Source organism: Cebus imitator, unplaced genomic scaffold, assembly GCF_001604975.1.
Source record: "Cebus imitator isolate Cc_AM_T3 unplaced genomic scaffold, Cebus_imitator-1.0 Scaffold625, whole genome shotgun sequence".
Classification (NCBI taxonomy): Eukaryota; Metazoa; Chordata; class Mammalia; order Primates; family Cebidae; genus Cebus; species Cebus imitator.
Window position 1 is genome coordinate 641,517 of NW_016107940.1, and position 10,561 is coordinate 652,077.

Consider the following 10,561-nt stretch of genomic DNA (forward strand, 5'->3'; position numbering starts at 1 on the left):
TCCATTTAAAAAGAGATTGGCACACCGTGCTTGATAGGAAACACTCAATAAAAATTCTGTATTTCAAAGCAACATCTAGCTGCAGCATTTCTGAGTAACACCAGGGCAACAGTACCCAAAGAGTCTGAGAGTTCCCAGGACCTGACTCCACCCCAAAATGTGGAGCTGGGTGTGCTGCCCAAGGCTGGCATTGTGAGGCTCCCTCAGACCTCACCACAGGGCAGGACTGTGCTCACTGCTGGCCAGCCTGCCTCTGATGAGTCTCCCTGGTCCCTCTGTAGCACAATCCCCAGAGAGTCCCATCTGGGGACTGCGTCGGGAAGCAGGGGTGCGTCAGGCACCTGGGAGCTCTCTGCCTTGCCTCCCTCATCCAGCAGCCACACACCTGTGAATCACTCAGCAATGGCTGGGACAGAGGGGAGCTCTAACCCTAGGACAGCAAAGGGAAGCAATGGCAGGATCCAGCTAAATCCTCCTGAGTTAGCTGGGATTATAGTCACCTGCCACCACACCTGGCTAATTTTTTATCTTTTTGGTAGAGACAGGATTTCGCATTAGCCAGGCTGGTCTTGAACTCCCGACCTCAAGTGATTCACCTTGAGGGCAGTGGTGGCCTCAAAAGGCTTGGGGTTAACAGAGAGGCACTCCTGGCTGAGCCCAGCTCAGGCCTGAAACCAGTGGCTGCTCAGCCTGTGTCTGTTGGGTGGTCCACGTGATGGACAGATGGGAGGCAAGCAGAGCAGAGAGAGGCCCACAAAGACAGACAGTGAGAGCAGGCCACATGCTCAAAAATAGCCCAGACTGTCAACAGCATAAACCCCAGACAGCAGGCTGAGCTCAAGGCCCACGCTGGCTGCATGGCCCTGGATGTCTCCTTGTATCCCTGAGCCTCAGTCTCCCCATCTGTAGATCAATGGCAGCTGCTGCGGGAATTACCGGAGGCCACAGGCACTCAGCCAATGGCACTATGCGGGTGTTTAAACCATCACGAAGAACAGTGGTCATTTTAACATTTATTATTTAGCCAGATTGGCACTTTTGAACACTGCCTGGATTTTAAAACAAACAACTAAACAATTTCCTGACCAAATGAACCAGGTAAATATTTCCTCCTCTGCAGGGGCACTAATTAGCCGATTCCAAGAGTCTGCACTTGGCCCTACCCTTAGCGACATCCACTGCACATAAAGCAGAAATTCACCAATTAGGATGCTGGTGTGGGACCAGAAGGCCTTGACTGGCAATGACGGTGCTTATTCAAAATTAATAAACCGAGGTGACCCCTCAAATTCATCAGCCTTTCACAGATTAGTCTGTAGGACTCTTCCTGGCCAGGCGTATCGGGCTTGGCAGTTTGGGGCACCCTTGGTGGCAGGACCCTGGGCAGTAAGGCCCTAAGGAAACTGGCGGGACAAGAGTGCGCCCCCTGCAGGCCCCAGCCACAGACAGCGCTGCCCAGCAGAAGAGGACCAGGACCCTGCTATCATTTCTGAAAGCGAGAGACACATGTCGGGTCCCCAAGAAGGGAAGAAAGTGAAGGCATAGTGGATGCCTGCCTTGTCCAGCTCTGGCTTTAAGAGCCCCATCCGGTGTCTGAGGCCCAGGGCAATCCTAGGAGTGTAAGAATCTCCCAGAGAGGAAGGAGTGTGTCTTAGTCTGTTCCTGCTGCTATAACAAAATACCTGAGGCTGGGTAATTTATAAGTAATAGAAATTTATGTCTCACAGTTCTAGAGGCTGAGAAGTCCAAGATCAAGCTGCTCTCTGCTCTACAGAGGGTGCCTCATTACTGCGTCTTCACATGGGGGAAGGACAAACAGCTCCCTCATACCTCTTTCTTTTATAGGGGCACTAATTCCATTTTTGAAGGTACTCCCCATCAAAGGCTCCACCTCTCAATGTGATCACACTGGCAATTACATTTCAACGTATACTATTCAACAATTACATTTCAACATATAAATTTGTGGGGGACACACTCAGACCATACCAGCTGGGTTCAAACCTAGGCCTCCATGATCTGGGTAACTTCTGCTGCTTCTGGGATGCTTTCGGGGGCCCTGAATGAAATGGGGATGGTGAGGACCTTTGCCAAGAAAAGAAATCCAGGGAGGCAGAGCTGGGCCCACAGGTCCAGACCCAGAGGCTGGACGAGTGAAGGAGGAGGAGAAAGCCCCCAGGAAGGATACCCAGAGGGTGAAAGGGAAACTGAGGCAGGAGCCCAACGGTACCACGGCACATCCTGGCAAAGCCTGCTCAGGCCCCTTGAGGTCTCAGCCAAAGGGACCACACCTCTCCTCCCCGACCTCCACCTGCCACCCCCCTGCTGGCAGTCATGCAACCCCCAGGAGCGGGCAGGGTGGGAGAGGTGGCAGGGAGTGCTTTTCTCCTAGAGAAGCATCACACTCTGCAATTTTAAAACAATTCCGACTCAAAACGCTTAGCCTGCATTGAGCTTTTAGTAAAGAATCTGACAAATCCAGACTGTGGGAGAAAATGGATGTAGAGCTTTCCACAGGAAAGACAAAAAAACATGTGGAAGTACTGTTGTATATTAAAAGGATCTAAAAGATATATAAGCAAACATATAAGCCTTCATCACTGACCAGATCCTGGATTTTAAAATAAGGCCAGAAACAACAATAATGGGGCAACCAAGGAAAGCGGAATAAGGATGGTCTGTATATTCTCACGTTAACATTAAATTTCTCTTGCTTTTTTCCCTCCCTCCCTTCTTCCATTCCTCTTCCCTTCCCTGCCTTCCCTTCCTCCCTCGCGCCCTTCTTTCCTTCCTTCTGAGATGGGATCTCGTTCTGTAGCCTTGAACTCCTGACCTCAAGCAATCCTCCTACCTCAGCCTCCCAAAGCACTGGGACTACAGGTATCAGTGACCTCACCTTGCTCATGTTAAATTTCTTGAGCATGCATTCAAATTGCAGTTTTGTAGAATTTCCTTGTTCTAAGGTGATGCTGATGTCTTGATTCCTATAGCTTATTCTTGAATGGCTTAACAAATGTAATGAGTAAATGTTCCAAATTGTTAAAAATTGATGGATTTACTTAATAGATGAAAAGTACACCATTCTTTATGAAGCTTTTCCAAGTAAAAAGGTTGCAGACATCTCTAGGTCCCCAGAGATAATGGCGGCCACCTAAACCGAATCCTGTCCTTGGTAAAAGCCAATATGGACCAAGCAGGAGAGCCAATAACACCACCCATGCCCATGCCTCCAGCATGAGTAGGAGACAGGGCGCACACTCCTCTAACTGGTGTGGGTGAGGAAACACACCCCAAACTTCAGAACTGGCTCCAGGGCCCACGCTGGCATTGGTGGGGTGAGGGCTTAGGCAGAGGCACTGTGGGAATGAGGAGAGGGGTGCTGGGGCCAAGAACTAAGAAAAAAAGAAAGTCCTTTACCCAGGTGTGGTGGCAGGTGCTTCTGGTCTCAGCTACTCTGGAGGCTGAGGTGGGAGGATCACTTGAGCCCAGGAGTTGAAGGCTGCAGTAAGCTGTGATCATTCCACTGCACTACAGCCTGGGTGACAGAGCGAGACCCTGTCTCTAAATAAAAACAAGAAGAAGAAAGTCTCACTCCACATGGGGAAACAGAGCACGCCTGGGGGTGGGTGTCAGAGCACTGGCGGCTGGGGAACTGAAAGGAGACAGAAAGCATTCAAGCCCAGAGGTGGCTGTCTCAGAAAGGCCCTGCTTCTATGGGCCAAGCACGTGGCCTAGAAGTAGAGGCAGGCTTCGGAGGCTTGCTGGTAACAGACAGTAAGTAGCAAGCCCGGACATTCAGGGACCTACAGAAGCAAAAGTGAATTGTAGATTCAGAAAACACAACCACTCCTGCCTCCCAAAGGACAAGGAAAATGGTGCACTTCATTACTCCAACAGGAGAGGGCAGTCTTACACCAAGAAACCTACTATGGTCTCTAAGCCCCTAGCTCCTGCCTACAGCCACCTGCTATTAGCAGTACAGGCAAACGAAGACATTTCTAAGTTAACAGATAATATCCATATAAAGCCAGTATAAGGAGCCAACACTAATCTTTCGAAGGAACCCCCAAGTTACATGGGGAAAAATGACACGCAACACCTCAACTTGAATTACCTAATGCTATGGTCTGGAAGTTTATGTTCCCCAGAATTTATACATTGAAACGTAGTCCCCAGTGTGATAGCATTTGAAGGGGGGCCTTTGGAAGGTGATTAGGTCTCAAGGAGAGAGACCTCATCAATGATTCATGCCCTCAGAAAAGAGGCTCCAGAGAGCTCCCTTGCCCTTTCCTCCATGTGAGGACATGGCAGAGGAGAGGAGTCATCTGTGAACCAGGAAGCGGCCCTCACCACCTACCTTGATCTTGTACCTCCAGCCTCCAGAACTGTGAAAAATAGTTCTGTTGTTTGTAAAACATCCAGTTTCTGATATTTTGTTAGAGCAGCCTGAACAGATGAAGACGTGCTAAGAAAAATTCAGACACATGAAGAAAATCCCTAAATTATACATTCAAAAACTCCACAGAAGTGGACCCCAATACAAAAGGTAAATGTGAAATTAGAGTTGCTTGAACTCATGAAAGAAAATGAGGAAAAGACAATCATCTCAGAAATGAAGACTGAATTAGAACATCTCTCAGGGAGAATAGATTTGACTAAAAGCTTAATAGTGTTCATTAAGGAAATGAATGACAACAACCACAAAACAAAAGTAAAATTCATATAGAAAACAATCTAAAGATGGATGAAAAAAAGATCTAACACAAACACGTTACTGGCATCCCTGAAGAAAAAAAGCAAAATAATGGTACATAATTAACATTTAACACTACAATTTAAGAAAATGTTTTAGAAATAAAAGAAGACTTAAATCTGCATATTCAAAGAGTCCCCCATGTACCTGAGATCAATTCCAAGACAATGCCTAGTAAAATGATTAGACTTTAAAAATAAAGAAAAAAAATCCTTTGGAGCTCCAGAAAAGCAATCAAGTCACTTACAAAGGAAAGAAAAGCATGTTTATATCAGGAATCTTGTCAACAACATACAAGCAATACAACCCAAAACAACATTTTTAAAAATTTAAGGAAAGAAAGTAAGAGGTAAGGATTTTATAAGCAGCCAATCTATCCTTCTTCTTCTTCTTCTTCTTTTTTTTTTTTTTTTAGATGGAGTCTCACTCTGTCCCAGGCTGGAGTGCAGTGGCATGATCTCAACTCACGGCAACCTCCGCCTCCTGGGTTAAAACGATTCTCTGCCTCAGCCTGCTGAGTAGCTGGGATTACAGGTGCACGCCACCATGCCTGGCTAATTTTTGTATTTTAAGTAGAGACCGGGTTTCACCAGGTTGGTCAGGCTGGTCTTGAACTTCTGACCTCGTGATCTACCCACTTCAGCCTCCAAAAGTGCTGGGGTTACAGGCATGAGACACTGCACCCAGGCTCACAAGTCTTTCTTAAGGAATCATCAGAAGTTAAGCTTTGTCTAGTCAAAAGGTGACTGGGAAAACTTTGGCAAAAACAAATATTAGTAATCAGAATCCAACACCATTGTGCCAGGCATGATCTCTACCTCTTGGTATTCAGACTTTTGGGACTGGGTGGGAACTTTGACTTTCCTCTAACCAATAGACTATGGTAAAGATGATGGCATATCACTGCTGGGATTATATCATATATGTTACATTACACTGTGTTATGTTTTGTCATGTTATGACTCTCTAGAGACTCTTTGCTGCTTGATAAAGTAAGCAGTCATGCTGGAGAAGCCCACGGGACAAGGAACTGTGGGTGGTCCCTAGGACCTGGGGGTCCTCTAGAAGTTGAGGTTGGCCTCTAGCCAACATCTAGCCAAAAATTTAAGCTCTAAATATAACTACAAAGAACTAAATGCTACCAACAACCGCATGAATGGATGAGCAAATCCTTCCCTAGTTGAGTCTCCACATGAGAACCTAGTCCTAGCCAACGCCAGCAGTACTCAGCTAAGCCATGCCCAGGCTCCTGATCCACAGAAATGATGAGCTAATAAGCATATGTTGCTTCAAGCCACTAGGTCAATGATAACTTATTACACAGAAATAGATAACTAATACAATGATATTAAAAATACAAAAATTAGCCCAGAGTGATGGCTGGCACCTGTAATCTCTGAGCTACTTGGGAAGCTGAGACACAAGAATCACTTGAACCTGGGAGGTGGAGGTGGTGGTAAGCCAAGATCATGCTACTGCACTCCAGCCTGGGTGACAGAACGAGACTCTGTCTCAAAAAAAAAGAAGACTAACAATAAAAATTCAGGTGAGACAGAAAGATATAAAATAACATATACAAAACAGTAGCCAATTCAAAGATATAATTGACGAAAAAACCATTTATAATAGCAACAGACAAGGTAAAATACTCATGAATAAACTTAAGAAATATGAAAAGCATGTATGAGGAAAACTTCAAAATACTCCTAGAAGTAGTGCTGAACAAACAGAAAGATATATCTTGGTTTTGGATGAGATGACTCAGCTTCATAAAGATGCCAATTATCCTAAAGTTTATAAGTCTAATATAAACTTAATATGATCTCCTTCCCCACCAAATACCAGCAACATGCTGAAATAGCTAGGAAATCCTTGCAGTAAAAAGCAGTGGAAGGAACTTACCCATCAGATATTAAAACACAAGGAGAGTTGAGCTCAATCTCTCCTCTATTGCAATAGTTTTGAATAAAGTCCTTTTTGCCTTTATTATTATTATTTTGAGACGGAGTCTCACTCTGTCGCCCAGGCTGGAGTGCGGTGGCACAGTCTCAGCTCACTGCAACCTCCGTCTTCTGGGTTCAAGTGATTCTCATATCTCAGCCTCCCAAGTAGCTGGGATTACAGGTGCACGCCACCATACCTGGCTAACTTTTTATATTTTTGGGGAGAGACAGGGTTTCACCATGTTGGCCAGGCTGGTTTCAAACTCCTGATCTCAAGTGATCTGCCCACCTCAGCTTCCCAAAGTGCTGAGATTACAGGCGTGAGCCACTGCGCCAGGCCCTTCTTGCCTTTAAATATATTCTCTCTCTCTCTCTCTTTCTCTCTCTCTCTCACCAGTGTGTGAACAGATGGAATAGACAGACCTGTGAGACAGACTAGAAATCCAGAAACAGGCCCAGGGCTTAGATGTTTAGTATAGGATGAAGGTGCATTTCAGATCACTGGAGAAAAGATGACCTTTTAAATAAACGAAATTGGGAGAGAGTGGTAGACATTTAGAAAAAGATTAAATTGGATCCACAGACTAAGTACAAAACTAAACAAATATTAGAAAACACAGATGATTGCTTTATAATTGGGCTGGGAAAAGTCTAACTATGATTCCAAATCTATGTGAGAAGATGTCCAATTTCACTTATAATAATAGAAATATAAATTTAAAATACACTGAAATACTGTTTCTCAGCTCTCAGACCGGCGAAGCTGTGAGGGAAACAGACACTGTGATACGTTAGTGGCAGGAATGCAAAACGGTGCCACCTCTTGACAGGGAATCTGGACAAAATAAATCCACATTCACTCCTACTCCCAGGAATTTGTTCTAAATATACACCTTTGCAAATATTAACAATAATATAGGTGCAAGGTTATCCATCGCTTCATTATTTTAAATAAAAAAAGGCTTGGAAAAAACCAAAATGTGCATCCACAGAACTTAATTTGAATAAACAATAATAGTACAGCCACAGAACAATACTATGTGAATGTGAAAAAGAATGAGGCAGGTCTCCATGAACTGGTAAGAAGTTATTTTCAGGACATATTTTTAATGGAAGAAAAACAAGGAGCTGTATGTGCTAACTTTGGTGATAATGCTTAAAAGACTTGTTTTGCAGAAAGAGACACAGGAAGGATAAACCAGAAAATATTTTAAATGGCTACCAGTGGTATGGGAACAAGGAGGAAGACACAGGGGTGGGATTGAGACCTCTAAGGATAGCTTTTAAATAGTTTTGACCTTTAAACCATGTGTTTTACATATTCAAAAAAATAAATTTACATCCTAAAGTCTAAAGGAAAAAAGTTGAAAACTGAATGCAAATAGAAACACACGAAGCTAACAGTGGATCCAATTGATAACACAATCGCACAGCCCTCTGCCTGCACACGCAGAAATCCCGAGGCTGACCTAGTAGGTTTGGATGTAGTAATTCTGAAACTATTTCAGGGTGCATTGTAGGGCTAAATGATTCAACATATTCATGTTTTGGTGGACAAGGTTCTCACCACAGAAGAAAGGGAATGGTAATACTAATTTTTACCAAAAAAGAAAGATGCCTTGGCTGGGCCCACTGACAAGGCCTACCCACATCGCTGATCTCTAAACTCGGGTCCCACGGAAGGAGCCAAGGCCCCTTGGAGAAATGGCTGATTCTGGACCTGGGTACAGGTACAAGTGAGAGCTGGAATCACCTCAGAGATTGACTGGGACATGGCAGGAGAGCAAAGACCGTGGTTGAAGAGGGCCAGGTGACAGACAGGACCCCAGTCTGGAGGCCTGCGGACTTCTCCTTGCCAGTCCTGCCCTCCCACTGCTGCCAGGGGCAACCTTTCAACTCCCAACCTCCAACCCCTGCCCAGGGCATCCAGACCCCCCACCGACTGGGCTCCAGCTCCATCCCTCCTGCCCTCAGGGACCTCATTCTTGCGGCTCCCCCAGGCTACTCGTCCATCACAGCACAGGCAGGGCTCCCAGCTCAGGGCAGCCTCCCTGACCAGGCGAAGGTTCAGATGCACCCTGGTCTCCCTCTGTCCCAGTCACCCTACTGCACGTTTCTTCCCAGCACGCATTCTCCGCCGTGTCCTTGCTTTTCTTTGATTCTGTGTTTGGTGTCCCTGTCACACACCAGCTAGTGAGCACTGATGGGGACAGGCAGCACACAGTAGGTGCTCAATGAATGCGCTGGGCTGGTGAGTGGACAACCCCAGTCCCCCTCTCCCTGTCGCCTGGCACAGTGGCTGCAGTATGGCCGTTGGAGCCAGTCCTACCAGAGGTGTGACCCCAGCATTGCCACTCCATGGTCCCACCCCTCTCTAAGCCTCAGTTACTCCAGCTGCCTGGCAGGCAGAGCTTCCCAGGACTCTTCTCAGGCTCCCAGGACTCAGCAGAACTTCTGTCTCCCCCACAGCCCCGGGAGGCAGGAGGTAGGGGCCGAGATGAGCTTCTCCATCACCCCAACTTGCCAGGTCTGTCTTTCCCACATTGTTTCCCACCCCCACACATGGGGCAGCGTCGGCAGCACCCTTCCCTAAGCTCCCCACCACTCATTGCTTTCCCAATCTAAAGCATTGCTTTCCCAATCTAAATACAAAGAGTGGACCAGCTGGTCTCTTGATGCCATCCGCTGTCAATGCGTGAGGGACACACCCAGGGCTCCCAGCAGACCCCACCGTTCCGCAGGCCCTCTGATACTAGCATTGCTCCTTTCCTCAAATCCGATCCTATCCTGAAGGGCGACAGCACCCTCTTCCCCCAGGCGCAAGGTCCTTTCCCTTCTGCACCTGCACCGGCAGGTGTGCCTTGCTGTCCCCATTTCATAGACGGGGAAACTGAGGTCCGGCGCGGGTGGAGGCTTTGGGCCAGGCTGGCTTTTCCTGCCACTCCAGTGGCTCAAAGAAGCTTGCTCCTTGCTCCCAGTGGAGGGGCTTGGGCGCGCGGCAGAGCCGGGTCTCCCGCCAGGTGGCGGGGGGTGTGCCCTTAGCCGGTCCCCTCCCCACCACCCCTGCGCCGCCAGTCCCCGCAGCCGCGGGGACCCCGCCCCTGTTGACCCCGGCGCACGTTCCCGCGCCGCGCGCAACCTCCCACCGCCAGCCGACCCCGCCGCGCGGACCGCACACTCACGTGCGCCGCGGCCCCCGGTCACGCCGGCCGGCCACACGCACTGTCACCGCGCGCGCACCTGTGCCCACGCGTGCCCGCCAACGTCCTGGACACCTGCCGTCCCCGCCGCCCCGCACCCACGCCGCGACCTCGCCAGCACCCCGCGCCCGGCACCCCGAGGCCGCCTGCAGCCCTCCCCAGCGCCCGCGAGCCCACGCCCTTGCCCGCAGCGCCAGGTGTCCCCCGGCCGCGCCACCACTCACCCGCTCCCGGCGCGCCCGAACCCCGGGCCCGGCCCATGGGCAGCGCCCGCTGCGAGCGTCGGCGCCACGGACCCAGGGCGCCGCCCGCCGCCGCCGCCACCCGCCCGGCTCCCGGCACAGCCCGCACGAGCGCCGGGCGGCGGCAACAGAACAACGCGGTGCGGCGCCCCCTGGTGGCCGCTCGGGGAGCGCGGAGCGGGCGGAGAGCTGGGTGGAGCTGCGGGAGCCCAGCGGGCTGTGCTGCCCACCAGGGCCCTCCACGCCCAGGCTCCGGAGTCTCGGCCAAGTGTCCCGCGCTGCGTTCAGGCCTCCGCTGCGGCTCCCCACCTGCCCCTGGGGCCCAGCCCCAAGGGCCAGGACCGCCCGCCCAGGCTGTCAGACGCTGCCCTCCCGAGCGCGGACCCTGGTCGACTCTGCGCCCAAGCTGCCCCGGCCGACCCC

General features: G+C 49.4%; 1 protein-coding gene across 2 annotated transcripts in view; it reads right to left on the reverse strand.

Moving 5' to 3' along the window:
- The window catches only part of RASGEF1C (RasGEF domain family member 1C), a 100,084-nt gene extending 89,845 nt beyond the window's left edge, over positions 1–10,239 (reverse strand). Inside the window, exon 1 of one of the 2 annotated variants that reach the window (XM_017517299.1) lies at positions 10,121–10,239. The gene's annotated coding sequence lies outside the window, so the exon portion shown is untranslated. The remainder of the gene's footprint in view (positions 1–10,120) is intronic. The other variant, XM_037734479.1, reaches the window with a different exon arrangement.
- Positions 10,240–10,561: the final 322 nt, after the last annotated feature.